This window comes from Neofelis nebulosa, chromosome 17 (genome assembly GCF_028018385.1).
Source record: "Neofelis nebulosa isolate mNeoNeb1 chromosome 17, mNeoNeb1.pri, whole genome shotgun sequence".
Taxonomy (NCBI): Eukaryota; Metazoa; Chordata; class Mammalia; order Carnivora; family Felidae; genus Neofelis; species Neofelis nebulosa.
This window is the reverse complement of record NC_080798.1, coordinates 16,884,992-16,900,506: the sequence shown is the minus strand read 5'-3', so window position 1 is coordinate 16,900,506 and position 15,515 is coordinate 16,884,992. Positions and strand designations below refer to the sequence as shown.

The window sequence follows — 15,515 nt, the reverse complement described above, 5'->3', positions numbered from 1 at the left end:
TGTTCCCCTACCCCCCCCCCCCAAAAAAAAGGAACAAAAGTGGTGTCCCTATGAAACCTTTTGCAGGCTGAACTGATATAAAGCAAAGAGTATCCCCTGCTTTCCAAAGTTCACCATATGCCGCTTTGCTTTTTAGGAAAGACCTATATTAGTATGGTGACAGCTTTTTTTTTTTTTTTTTTGTAAAAGTGAATATCCTCTTTGTATTTCTTTCTGTTAGCAAAAACAGGTGCAAATGTAGGTATTTTGTGAAAGTGAGGTGTTACAATGCAACCTTTCAGAATGATGTCTCTTGAAAAATTAACAATGTAGAGATTTTGGTCAAAAAAAGATAAGCATTATGACTTAGAAATTGATGTTACTACAAGCTAGAGAGTTTATGGGTAATATATATATATATATATATATATATATATATATATATATATCCTTTGTTTTGCTAATAATTTTGAAAAAATAAAATGCATGATATTCTTCAAAAAGTTTCCAGAGCTCAGTCAGGAGAAATATAAGCACTTAGCAGTCCAGTAAAACTAAATGAATACATTACTCATTGCTAAAAAACATCACCTGACCTTTTTTTGAAGTTTTAATTTTAATTCCAGTTAGTTAACATACAGTGTAATATTAGCTTCAGGTGTACAATTTAGTGATTCAACACTTATCTTCAACCCACCTGCTGCTCATCACAATGAATGCAATCCTTAATCTCCATTAAGTGCACTCATCCCCCCAATACCTTCCCTCTGGTAACCATCAGTGTGCTCTCTATAGTTAATAATTTTAATGAAGTCCTACTTTTTCTTTTATGGCTTGTACTTTTTTTTTTTTTTTTTTTTTTTTTTTTTTTTTTTTTATTTTTATTTTTTTTATTTTTGGGACAGAGAGAGACAGAGCATGAACGGGGGAGGTGCAGAGAGAGGGAGACACAGAATCAGAAACAGGCTCCAGGCTCCGAGCCATCAGCCCAGAGCCCGACGCGGGGCTCAAACTCACGGACCGCGAGATCGTGACCTGGCTGAAGTCGGACGCTTAACCGACTGCGCCACCCAGGCGCCCCAGGCTTGTACTTTTTATGTTCTGTTTAATAAATCTTTTCCCCAACAACATGAAGGTATTTTTCTACATATGTATTCTTTTAAAGTTATCTTAATTTTTACATTTAAGTGAAAATTTCACATTAGGCATTTTATCAAAGAAAATCTTGCATTAATTTTGTGTACTGTGTAAGGTGAGGATAAAGATTCTTTTTTTTCCCTTGTGGATGTCTAATTGTTCCAGCACTCTATACTGAAAAGACCATCCCCATCCTTCCTCCACTGAACTGATGTGGAATTTTTTTTTAAAGTGACTATTTTTTTATTTTCTATTGCATTTCCTTTGTCTGTGTTTTATCCTTGTACAAATATAACACTGTTCTGATTACCATAGCTGCAGTAGGTAGAATTCTAAGAAGTCACCCATGATATACAGCCCCCTGATGTTATTCCTGTGATAATGTTATAATACATGGCAAAAGAGATTTTGAATGTATTTAAAGTGACTAATCAGAAACCTTAAGATAGTTTATTTGGGTTGGCTGAACCGAATCTAATATGAGCCCTTTAAAAGCAGTGTTTTCTCTGTCTACTAAGCAGAAAATAATTCAGAGATGTGTTCTAGCTGACCTGAAAGAAAGCGAACATTCATTGTGAATTGCCTGTGGGGGACATTTGGAAAATATCAGAGAGTGGTCCCCAGCTGACAGCCAGTAATGAAATAGGGACTTCAGTCCTACAACACAAGGAACTGAAATCTGCCAACAAAAATGAGCTTGGAAGTAAATTTTTCTCTGGATCCATTAAATGAGAACTCAGGCCAACTAATACCTTGATATAAGCCAAAGGGGCTTAAAAAAACCTCCTGGAATCACAGTAACTTATGTTCCAACGTCCAAAAGGGCTTCAAATATTTGGCAACCTTGGTCACTGTCAAGTTCCCAACATACTTTGATTAGTGCATGTGGCCTTGGGTCGCTCTTCAGGAAGAACGGACCTTTGCCTTTACTTCAGTCCTATTTGTCCTTATAAGGTTTGGAAAGAGGCAATATTGAAAGCATTGGATCAACACCAATACATACAACACACACCTCTGCAAGGGGACATAAATCTTCTTGCTGCTCCTCTGTCCACAATAAATGCTAAAGTTGATTGGGTATCTTTGCCTGTTATGGAAGGTATACAAATATACACATCAGGGGAATTCAAAGGAAAACAACCATACATCCACCAGAAAGTTTAAAAAGGAAAAGGCATACAATATTAAGTATGTTAAAAGGCAGAACAATTAGAACTACAAGACAGAGCTGGTGGAATTCCAATTGGGAAACCACCTGGGAACACCATTTGGCAATACCTACTAAAGCTAAACATATATGTAACCTATGACCTAGCAACTCTCCTCCTAAAAATATATGTAACCAAGATGACACATATACACAGCAAAAGACTACAAACAAGAATGTTTATGGAGCACTATTCTTAGTAGCCCCAAGCTGAAAACAAGCCAAATACCATCAACAATGAGAATGAACTAACTTTATTGATTAAACTCACAAACAATAATTGGCGGAAAGAAGTCAGACCAAAGGGGGAAAAGAGTGTACATACAATATGGTAACATTTATGTAAGCTTCAAAATCAGGCACAACTAATCTACATTGTAAGTTAGATGATGGAGACTTTACAGGAGGCAGGTAGGGGACTTCTGGGGTGCTAGTTATACGGTCTGAGAAATCTCTGAAAATTTACCCAGCTGATTTGGGCAGTTTTTTTTATGCTACATTAAAAAACTGTACTTTAAACATTCAACATTTTTTTTTTTAAACGTAAAATACAGTCTCGGGCACAGCAGCATAATCACAGAGGTCATAAACTGAAGCCAACGCACTCACACCATCACTCTCCCTCTCCTTCCCCACAAGCCTGACTGCCATTAGGGCCCAAGTATTCCTCATGTTTAGCCTCTACAGACTCCGCTCTATCGTGTCCTCCAACCGCGGGTCTTCCAAACTCTGCGGGGTCACCTCCCGCGGCAAGGCTCAAGCTGCGGCTGAGGGTTCAAGACTGTCCGGATCAGCTCTCCGGGGGGGTGGGGGGGGGGGTGGGATTTTAGGCCACACTACAAGTCCCAGAAGTCCTCGGGGCGGAAATAAACTTCCGGCGTTTAGCCGGAAGCAACCGGGATTGCGATTGCGAGTGACCCCGGTGGGAAACTGGGACTGTCAGGTTGCGTGGTTCGTCGGTAGTGAGCGGAGGAGCAGCAGGTTGTCGTTAGGAGCCCGGGGAGGATTACTCGGGTTGTCCGCTCTCTGGGGTCTGTCGTGCTCTGGAGGCCTCCGGGTGTAACGTCACTTCCTTCTAAGGTGGTCAGCTCCGTAGTGCTGGAGCGAGTGGAACAGCGCGGCGACCGAGGCCATTGGTTTCTTCCGGGACTGGGGGACGTGAGCCTGACGCTGGGGAAGCTGAAGGTGAGGCGTGTCAGAGCCCGGCGTCGGAAACCGGCGTGTGTGGAGCCCTAGGCCTTAACACGTCAGTGTATGTGTGTGAGTATGTGACGTAATGTGCCTGTGAGACTGCATGGTTATGTGTGACCACTTGAAGGAGTGTTGATTGTGTCTCCAGCTGTGAGCGTACTTGTGCGAAGCTGTGAGATTGACTCCTCCTTTAATTATGTCGTTGCTTTTTTATGTGTCTATTTCCTCTCAGCTGTGCCTAGCCGGGAGCCGATTGCGGGCAGGCATTGATAGAGATATGCTCACACTGAGGCTATTTGGAGGTTCGACAGTTTCTGGAAGCTTGTGGTTGTGGGGTCTCTGTGGCTTGCTGCATTGCGGAAATCCAAGCTGGGCTACCAGCTGGAAAGGCCAATACAAGAGATGAGTTTTGATTGAAAAGGAATATGAGCTTTATTCAAGAGGCGGGTCAGCTAGCTGGGTAGGCCAACTCTTGTCCAAAGGCCAGCTCTCTGGTTTTTCCCTGGCCCGGACATTTTTATTTAGTTTTTTGTCTTTTTGTTTTTGTTTTCTTGTTTATCTTTGGCCCAGAGATTTTTAAAAAAAAAATTTAATGTTTATTTTTGCGAGAGAGAGACACACACACAGAGTGTGAATGGGGGAGGGGCAGAGAGAGGGGGAGACACAAAATCGAAGCAGGCTCCAGGCTCTGGGCTGTCGGCACAGAATCCCACAGGGGGCTCGAACCCACAAACTGCGAGATCATGACCTGAGCTGAAGTCGGACACTTAACCAACTGAGCCACCCAGGCACCCCCGGCCCAGAGAATTTTAAAGGGGTTTAATCAGTTAAGGGAGTGCAGTGGTCTGTGACATTTCTGGATTATGTGTAGACTTGTTGATGCCAGCTATAGAGTTATCTCAGTGCTTGGAGGTTGTGCAAGAAGTTCTGGTTCTTTGGTACTCTGAATTTGGGCGGGTTGTGCAAGAAAGTCTTGTTCCTTGGTACCTGGGGGTTGTGCAAGAGTACTCTGTTCTTTCTGAAAAGGAGGGCAAGGTCTACAGATGCACAGAGGGAGGTCAGTAAAGTCATTTGTGTGACCTTAAACGAGAAAAACATTTTGCTAAAAGATTGCTGGGCTAATCAGAAAGCTAAGAGAGCTTCCAACAGACTTGCCTCTGTGGCCTGGGAACACTCTGGTCCTTTATTCCTGAAGGTCAATGGTCTGCATATCTCAAAGGAAGCAAATTAGTTCTGTCACAGATCAGGGGCCTTGAGTCAGCAAGCAAGGAGTGTGTTAACTTGAAGGAAGTTAACTCTTAAGACCAGCTAGAGTCAGCCATTAACAGCTGCTCCCTCTCCTTGTAGCCATGGGGGCCCAAGTTCCCTGGAAATGTCCCTGCCTGATTTGGGAACTTAGAAAGATGAGTCCCAGATTAAAGATTCCAGATAAATTTACCTTTTAAGTCACAAACCTGATCTCAGATTGAGACTTTAAGAACCAGAAATAGTCCCAGGTTGGGGCGGGGGAAGGCTGAGAAAAAAGCCAGGGTTGTAAGATTCCAATCACTTCCCTCAGGAAATCACCTGGGGAGACCTGTGGGAATTCTCGACCTTCACTCTGTGGTACTCTCTGACTTTCTGGTTCTCAGTCTCTTTCTAACCTTCCTTTGAATGTTTACTTCTGAGTAAATGGAGGGGGTGGAAGTAGTTGTTTGTTTCTAACAAGTCAGTCTGGGCTCAAAGAAAGGCTTGGTGCCCTCAAATGTCCACCAACAGATGAATGGATAAAGAAGATGTGGTATATATACAAGGGAATATTGCTCAGCCATAAAAAAGAATGAACTCTTGCCATTTGCAACGACGTGGATGGAGCTAGAATGTATCATGCTAAGCAAAATAAGTCAGTCAGAGAAAGACAAATAGCATATGATTTTACTCATATGTGGAATTTAAGGAACAGATGAACATATGGGAGGGGGGAGAGAGAGAGGGAAACAAACCATAAGATACTTGAACAAATTTTTTTTGATGTTAATTATTTTGAGAAGACACAGAGAGGGGGAGACACAGTGTGAGTGGGGGAGGGACAGAGAGAGGGAGACACAGAATTCGAAGTAGGCTCCAAGCTGTCAACACAGAGCCTGACACGGGACCCGAACACATGGGACCTGAACCCAGGAGATGTGAGACCATGACCTGAACTCAACTGACTGAGCCACCCAAGCGCCCTAACCATAAGAGAATCTTAAAGATAGAGAACAAACTGAGGATTGATGGAGGGAAGTGGGGGGGGGGGGATGGGCTAGATGGGTGATGGGTAGTTAGGAGGGCTCTTATTATGATGAGCACTGGGTGTTATACGCAAGTGATAAATCACTGAATTCTACTCCTGAAACCAGTATTGCACTGTTAACTAACTAGAATTTAAATAAAAATTGGAAAAAACGAAGAAAGAAAGAAAGACTTGGTGTCTCAATATTCTTTATTCCTTACCAATTAATGGCTTTGTCTTAACTTTGTAAGTTAACTTACACGGGTCACCAGAGACTAAAGGAAGAGCCACTATTGGACAACTGAGAGTTTTATCCAAGGTAAATCATTCTTTCGTCTCTGAAGTGTTTTCTGTTTTTTCATGGTGTGGGAATTTTTGCTTTTTTTCTTTTGAAACTCCATAAAAGGGATCCTTTTAGTGTTCTGGTCTTTAGGCCTGGCTATTCCATAGAATAATGGGGCCAGAAGGAATGGACCCAAAGAAGTTATTCCACTCCATTTTGCTCCTTTTGACCTAAGGTACATTTATTCACCTGATAAATATTTCAATTCCATTTTTATACTTAGTCTTTTTCTAAGATTTTTTAAGGACTAGAACACATCTCTGAGTAAAATTCAAAAGCCTTGATTTTGAGTATTTATTTTTCAATTTTCTTGTGTTTTTTTTTTAATGTATGTGTGTTTTTAAAGTAAGCTCCAGGCCCAGTGTAGTGCCTGAACTCATGACCCTGAAATTAAGAGTCATGTGCTCCACCCACTGACCCAGCCAGGTGCCCCTCAATTTTATTTTTTATTGTTTAAGTATTTAAAAGGTTCAGAAGAGTATACAGTGAATTCTTCCTTCCAGCCTTGCCTCTAGTCTCATACTTTTCCTATTTCAAAGGCAGCCAGTGTGACTAGTTTCTTGAGTACTGACTGCCAAAGGAATTCTCTGTACTTTCAGATGGCTATCAGTCTTTCACTATTATAAACAATGGTGGGATAACTTTCCTTGAATATATAACATTTAGCTTATCAATGAGTTTATTGGTAGAATGAATGCTAATTTCTTGGATGAGTTTTATGTGGACTTTAAATTTTAATAGTTTTTGCTATGTTTTCCCTCATAAAGGCTATATTGTCACTTTTCTAACCAATATTTTCTGATTTTGTGTTTCAGTCAAGGTATTTTGCTGGTTGTTGGAAAGTTTAAGGAAATTATTAATATGCTATTGTAGGGTTTTTCAAACTATGGGGTTGTTAACCTGATTTTTGTGTGTGGTAAAATCAATTTGCTAAGTCCTGACCAGCATTTTCTTTAACTTTTCATTGTGAAAAATTCAAACATGTACAAAAATAGATAAAATAGCAATGAACCGGGGCGCCTGGGTGGCTCAGTCGGTTAAGTGTCTGACTTCAACTCAGGTCACGATCTCGCGGTCCCTGAGTTCAAGCCCCGCGTCGCGCTCTGGGCTGATGGCTGGGAGCTTGGAGCCTGCTTCCGATTCTGTGTCTCCCTCTCTCTCTGCCCCTCCCTTGTTCATGCTCCGTCTCTCTCTGTCTCAAAAATAAACAAACGTTAAAAAAAAAAATAGCAATGAACCTCTATGTACCACTTTGCTAGGCTTCTGTAGTGATTGACTCATGACCAGTTGTCTTTAATCTACCCACCTAGGATTATTTTGAAGTATTTTGAAGTACATACCAGAAGTATCATTCTATTCATAAATGTGTGTATAAATGATAGTCTTTTATTTATTAAAAAAATTGTTTTAATGTTTATTTATTTTTGAGAGAGACAGAACGTGAGTGGTAGAGGGCAGAGAGAGAGGGAGACACAGAATCAGAAGCAGACTCCATGCTCTGAACTGTCAGCACAGAGTTTGATGTGGGGTTCGAACCCATGAACCATGAGATCATGACCTGAGCCAAAATCGGATGCGTAACTGATTGAGCCATCCAGGTGCCCCATAAATGATAGCCTTTTAAAAATATCATCAAATACCATTATCCTCACTGAAAAAATAATAATATTTCCTTAATATCAGATATCCAGTTAGAGTTTAGATTTCCCCACAGGGCAGATAACTTTGTTTTTAAGATTTCTTTGAATCTGGGACCAAATAGGATCCATGCGTTGTGATGATTCATAAGTCTTTTAATAAAGTCTTTTTTAAAATCTTTAGTTTCTCATTCTTTGTCTCTTTCCTTGCAATGAATTTTTTGAAGAAACTGGGGGATTGTCCAGTAAAATTTCCCACAATTTGTCATCATTAACGTGTTTTTATGTATTTCTAGAGGCTCAATCAAGAAGTTGTATCTAGAGGCTTCCTTCCACCCTCTTCCCCACCTCTTTGGCAAAATGATTTCACTGATGCTAATGTATGTTTCCACGAAGAGGCACATAATGTCTGCCTCTTTTTGTGATATTTTCTATTATTATTTCATTAGAGATAGCTAAATAGTTATGGTCTAATTCATTAATTGTATCTTCTTTCTTTAACTGGAATAATTATAGAAAGTGAAAATTTTCCATATCAACTTCTTGGTTATCTTGAGGTACAGATTGCTCAAGGGAGGCAGGACAGATTTTTTTTTCTCCTAACTTACCAGTTTTCAAAATGAGGAAATAATGAACGATAATGAAATGATGTTTTGCTAGCATTCTCTTCTGGGGACCACTGATTTTCTTTTTTACCATTATTATAAAGTTATGGATTTTGATACACTTAAAAGTTTCAATCTATTGTAGTTATTTTATTTATGTATACTTAAATTTGTATTGTGTCATATTTGACCATTTGGAGCCTATTCAGGTTGGCTCATGGGTCTTTTTGACTTGATCTTAGTAGCCTTTGATAGCTTTCTTGCTTTTTGGTAGATCTTCTCTGTCAGGAGTTGACAAACTTTCTGCTAAGGACCATATAGTTAGTTTTTTAGGTTTATGGGTCATACTTTCTCAGTTGTAACCACTCAACTTTGTTGTAGAGTGAAAGCAACCATATATAATACATAAACAAATGGACGTGGCTGAGTTCCAATGAAACTTTATTTCCAAAAACAGACAATGGGTATATCAAATAGGAGCGGAATTTAAAAGGTGAGGGGCACCCAGGTGACTCACTCAGTTACGTGTCCTTTTTTTTTTTTTTTTTAAGTTTATTTATTTTGAGAGAGACAGAGACAGCATGAGTAGGGGAGGGGCAGAGAGGGGGGTGGAGGGAGGGAGAGAGAGAATCCCAAGCAGGCTCCGCGCCATCAGCGCACAGCCCAAATGTAGGGCCCAAACTCATGAAACCGCAAGATCATGACCCGAGCAGAAACAGAGAGTCGGATGCTTAGCCGATTGAGCCACCCAGGTGCCTCAACTGTCTGACTCTTGATTTCAGCTCAGGTCATGATCTCATGGTTCATGAGTTCAAGCCCTGCATCAGGCTCTGCATTGTAAGTACACTGTCAGTGCAGAGCCTGCTTGGGATTCTTTCCCTCTCCCTCTGCCCCTCCCCTGCTCATGCTTTCTCTCTTTCTCTCTCAAAATAAACAAACTTAAAAAAATTTAAAAAAAATTTAAAAGGTGAAATTTAGTATCTAGTTTACTGAATGCTGATAGAGATGATTTCATTGTTACAAAGAATAGGTACCAGCTGCAGTTTTTAAGCAAACACTTCCCACATACACACCTTCTGAACACACACTTAATGGAAATCAAATTCCCTGTAACACCCATGAAAGAGAAATGCTATTACTCTGTTTCTAAGAAGCAATTGTCAGATTTCTGGTAATGTTTCAAATCAGAACCTCACCTTTTATATGAAAAGGCCTCTTATAAACTTGATAGTGTGTTTAGGGGGAATAAATGGATACATGGAATTTATTGGAGTTAAATTTGAGAGAAAAGGAAAAGTAGAAGACTCATATTAATATGTGTTATTTTATTGTTATGCATTTCTACCCTTTGTGAGGTTAGTGGCTGAATAATGCCCCAAATAGGACTTGTCTCATGGCAGGGATCCAAAGTGATTGAGTTGTATTGAATTATATTTAATTGAAATAAATTGCAAACAAAACCAGAAATCAAGCAGTGGGCTGATTTGGCCAACACGCTATTATTACCCTCTTCTAGGCTCTTGTACATTTCCTAACTCAGGCCTCCTTCATATTAATGGGAAATGGTATTTTAAGATGATATTCTAGGTGCTAGGATATTCATTGCTACTGGGTTGATCATTGTTTCTATGGCTTTACAAAGCTAATATATACGTATCTTTTAAAAAATTAAAAAATAGGGGCGCCTGGGTGGCTCAGTGACAACCACTCAGTCATTTGAGTGTCTGGCTGTCGATTTCGGCTTAGGTCATGATCTCACCATTGTGAGATGGAGCTCCACATCCGGCTCCCGCTGAGCATGGAGCCTGCTTGGGATTCTTTCTCTTCCCCCCGCCACCCCCCACCCCCACCCCGCCCCCGCTTGCTTGTGGGCTCATTCTCTCTCTCTCTCAAAAATAAACACTAAAAAAAGAGAAAAGATTAAAAAATAAACTGTCACAATCCCAAGGAGCCTAGAGATATGATGAGTTAATGTAATGTGGTATCTTGGATGGGATCATGAAACTGAAAAAGGACAATTCTTTATTCCTTGCTTTATAAAGTGTGGAAAAAATATTCTGATTCTTTATTCCCCACTTTATAAAGAACACTCAATAATAATAGTGATTTGATTACTGAAACCAATTTTCTATTTTTGGTGTTTTTTTGTTTATTTTAATCTTTTTGTTTTTTTAGGGTATATTCTAGTAGGAATATGGAATCAAATTACTGTGTTCTAGAGTCATTTGGAATAGTGCCTCTTGAGAGGCTATGCCACAAATTGGAATCACATTTGTTTGTTTCACTTTTTAATTTTTAGAGATTGCTCTTTTAAAATTTAATTTTGTCTTTTAAAATTTAATTTAATTTTTAAAAATTTAAAATTTTAATTTTGTCCTATAATTATATAAAGTACTTGGTCCCAAAGTCAAATATGCAAAAGAAGGTTTAATTTGATCTCTTCCTCCATTGTTGTACTTTCTACCTATAAGTAGTCACTTTCTTCTGTGTTGCAGTTTATTCCGTCTTTTAAAATATACTATAAGGAAGCACATGAGTGTATATGTATTATAGGTATTTGTATTTATCTATACCAAAAGCAACAAAACAAAAAGTAGATAAATGGACTTCATCAAAATTAAAAACTTTTGTGCTTCAAAGAACATCATCAAGAAAGTCAAAGACAGCCCACACACAATATGGGCCAAAGTCTTACAAATCATTTTCTGATAAGGGACTTATGTCCAGCAGATAGATATATTACAATCTAAAAATAAAAAGTTAAACAACCCAATTAAAAATCGCCAAAGTATCTGGGTAGGCATTTCTTCGAAGATAAACAAATTACTATTAAGCATGTGACAAGATTCTCAACATCATTAGCCATCAGGAAAATACAAATCAAAACCACAATGCAATATCACTCACACTGACTAGAATGGCTCGAATAGAAAAGACAGATAAGTGTTAAGAAGGATGTGAAGAAATTAGAACCCTCATATACAACTGGTGAGAATATAACATTTAAATATAAAGAGAATATAAAATGGTGCAGCTGCTTTGGAAAATAGTCTGGAGGAGTGATGACTGACAATTGCAGGGATAAGGAAAGTATTCTAAAATTGATTATGGTAATGGATTCTGTGAATATACTAAAAACCATTGATTCGTACACTTAAAAATGTGAATTGTATGGTGTGTGGATTAAATCTCAACAGAATTGTTTTAAAATGTATGACCATAAATAAAAATCAGGAAAAATGAGTAATGTCCCTACTTCTATTCAACATTTACTTTAGATTGTAGGCACTTCACCAAGACTGGGGGAAAAAGTAAAAAATGTAACTGTTGAAAAGCAACCAAAAATTGATTAGCAGATAATGATTGTCTATAGGGATACAAAAAAATGTGGAAGTATTCTAAAAATTATTAAGAAATGAAAAATCAACAAGATAATAAAAAACCAAGTTCAACAGCATTTATCTTTTTGAAATGTTGCTAGCTTATCTTTGAAAGGAATTACTAGGAGTGGGGTCACTGGTAAAATGCTTCTATAATTTCCTAGTTAGGCTAAATTCCTTCCTTTGAAATTGTACATTTACTCAATCAACATTTTACTACTGGCTTTCTCAGGGATCTTCCAGAAGAATATACTGGCAAACTTTTGGGTATTTTCCATTGATATTGGTCTCATTGTAATTTTAATTAACATTTTTGTTGTAGTGAGCAAAGTTGAGCATCTCTTTATATACTTTAGTGTATTTGCATTTGTTTTTCTTTGAACTGTCATTTCTGTTGTCCATTTTTCTATAGGAGTATTCTTTTTCTGCTTTTAAAGCCATCTTATATCTTATTTATGTTAGCCCTTTCTCTGTAATATAAGTTCCAAATGTCTTTTCCCAGGTTGTCACTTATCTTTTCTTTTACTAACCGTGTTTTCCCAATTAAAATCAATTTTTTTTTTTGTGGTTAAATATCCATCTTTCCTTTAATATCTATAGATTTGGCTCATGGCTAGATAAGTTTCTCTAACTCCTGAATTTTAGAAAAATCCAGGCATTGTTTCCTCTTACGTGATTTAAATTTTTACATTTCACAAGGGCCTCCATCTGGAACTTAATCTGATATATTCTGAGAGTAGTCCATTTTTTTCATTTTTCATTTTAATTACTCCATCACCTTTTTATTTTATTTTTATTTTTTATTTATTTCTTTTTGAGAGAGAGCCTGTGTGCAGGCAAGGGAGGGGCAGAAGGAGAGGGAGAGAGAATCTTAAGCAGGCTGCATACCCAGTGTGGAGTCCAACACAGGGCTTGATTTCATGACTGTGAGATCATGACCTAAGCCAAAATCAAGAGTTGGACACTTAACTGACTGAGCCATCCAGGCATCCCCTTCATCACCTTTTTAAAGGTCCATATATTTCTCACTGATTAAAGATTCCACCTTTATCAAATATGAAATTTCCAAACATTTGGGTCAGTTTTTTAGATCTCACAGTTTTCACTGGATTTTCTCTCTATAATTTTGAAAGAATTGAAAGAAATTAGGAGAGCTTCTGAAGGTTCCCATAGGATACCTAAATTTGTATCTTCCCACATATCCTTTAAAAGCAGTATGAATCAACAAGGAAAACAAAACTGCATGTAACAGTCTGTGCCTACAGCCTTATTCAGAGCTAGAGGTTACTATAAACTCAGTTTCTATGTAAGTGGAGAAATACATTCCTCAAACAGGCAGATCCAATTCTGATGTCCATCCTAGACTGAAGAGTTAGGGAGAGAAAAGTGAGGGAAACATTGCAGTGCTGGCAGTGTTGGAAAATGGATAACTTAATCCCATGAAGGTAGAGGTCCACCTTGAGTGGGAAAATACAACATGACTCACAGCCTGTTAGACTAGAGCATTGCCTTTTGGTTGAAAGGAAGATTCTTTTTTTTTTTTTTCTTTTAATTATTTTTGAGGGGGGGGGGGGAGACAGAGGATACAAAGCAGGCTCTGTGCTGACAGCAGTGAGCCTTGTGTGGGGCTCAAACTCACAAACCTTGAGATCATGACCTGAGCCAAAGTGGGACACAACCAACTGAGCCACTCAGGCGCCCTGAAAGGAAGATTCTTGAAAACGGTGAGTTGGAAGTTGGCAGTCGTAGGAAATGCCCATTCCTGGAGGGGAGGCATGCCTTCAAGGATGATAGTGAAAGGAAAAACGGAATCAAGTGTCAGAAACTAAATGCCCTTGAACTGGGAATTCTATTAAGTTTCCCCAAATCTCACATCCTTCTTTAATGATACCTGTTTATGCTGTTATTACTAAGAACATTGCAGATCACAGTATCAAAGAAGAAAATGCTCTCAGGGCGTCTGGGTGGCTCAGTTGGTTGAGCGTCCAATTCTTGATTTCAGCTCAGGTCATGATCCTAGGGTCGTGGGATTGAGCCCCATGTCAGGCTCTGCACTGAGCGTGGAGCTGGCTTGGGATTCTCTCTCCCTCTCTCTTTCCCGTGTTCACACATACACACACACACACACACATTCTCTCTCTAAAATAAAAAAAGAGGGGCGCCTGGGTGGCGCAGTCGGTTAAGCGTCCGACTTCAGCCAGGTCACGATCTCGCGGTCCGTGAGTTCGAGCCCCGCGTCAGGCTCTGGGCTGATGGCTCGGAGCCTGGAGCCTGTTTCCGATTCTGTGTCTCCCTCTCTCTCTGCCCCTCCCCCGTTCATGCTCTGTCTCTCTCTGTCCCAAAAATAAATAAAAAACGTTGAAAAAAAAATTTTTTTAAAAATAAAAATAAAAATAAAATAAAAAAAGAAAAAAAAAGAAAATGCCCTTGAATTGGGAATTCTATTAAGTTACCCCAAATCTCACATCCTTCTTTAATGGTACCTGTTTATGTAAAAACTACAACCTTAAGCAAGTTGGGTTGGTTATATTAATATCAGAAAAAATTGAGTTTAACACAAATCTAATACTTGAAAAAATTAACAGAAAATGGTAGGAAATGTGTGTATGTATACACACACACACACACACATATATATATATATATATATATGGACATACACATATATGCAAAGTTACTAAAAGAAAACAGAAGTGAGAATTAAACCATTTTAGCTAATACTGTATACAAAACTAAACATGAAAACAGAGGAAAAGTGTAACAGGGTTCTGGTGTGAGTTAATTCATTAAATAAGCTTTGACAATGTGAAACAACATCTAAATCAGAAATTCAAAACTTCATAAAACACATGGAACAGAAAACCAACAAGAGTAAAACAAGAGTGAATGACTAATGATATTGAGGCAAAAGCCAAAACAGTCTTGATACTAAGACTATATTGTAATGTATCAAGGCTAGATTTTACATTTGAATGAAAAAATATTCAAAGAAATAATGGTCAAAGAACTTTCAAATGTGATGAAAAACACTAATCTAGCCATCCAGTAAGTTAAATGAGTACCAGGTAGGATAAATGTAGAAATGTATACCCAGAGACATCATAATCAAAATGTTGACAGCCCAAAATAGATAGTCTTGAAAGTAATAAGAGAAAATTAACTCATCATGTACAATGGAACCACAATAAGATTAACAGCCAACTTCTCACCAGAAATAATAGAAGCTAAAAAGCAGTACGACAATGTATTTAAAGTGCAGAAAACGGAAACCAAAAAACAACCAAAATCCTGTATTCAGCAAAGCTATCTTTCAAATTTGAAAGTAAAGACTTTCCCCCACACTGGAATGAAGTTAGTAATAATCTAAGTCGCTTCTAATAAGATGGATATTGTAATGATTGCCTAAGAGCAATCATTAGAAAAGCACTTTAAAATATATAGCTTTAAGTCATTTAAAGAATTAAGCTGAGGGGCGCCTGGGTGGCGCAGTCGGTTAAGCGTCCGACTTCAGCCAGGTCACGATCTCGCGGTCCGTGAGTTTGAGCCCCGCATCGGGCTCCAAGCTGATGGCTCGGAGCCTGGAGCCTGTTTCCGATTCTGTGTCTCCCTCTCTCTCTGCCCCTCCCCCGTTCATGCTCTGTCTCTCTCTGTCCCAAAAATAAAAATAAAAAAATAAAAAACGTTGAAGAATTAAGCTGATAAACTAACATACATCCACTCAGACAAAAGAGGGTAAAAAATGAGAAACTAAGGAACATAGTCATGAGACCTAAAGAAAACTA

The 15,515-nt window shown here is 38.7% G+C and overlaps 1 protein-coding gene across 2 annotated transcripts in view; it reads left to right on the top strand.

Moving 5' to 3' along the window:
- The first annotated feature begins 3,191 nt into the window (after positions 1-3,191).
- The window catches only part of LOC131500311 (zinc finger protein 420), a 130,676-nt gene continuing 118,352 nt past the window's right edge, over positions 3,192-15,515 (top strand). The window contains exon 1 of one of the 2 annotated variants that reach the window (XM_058709379.1): positions 3,192-3,508. The gene's annotated coding sequence lies outside the window, so the exon portion shown is untranslated. The remainder of the gene's footprint in view (positions 3,509-15,515) is intronic. The other variant, XM_058709378.1, reaches the window with a different exon arrangement.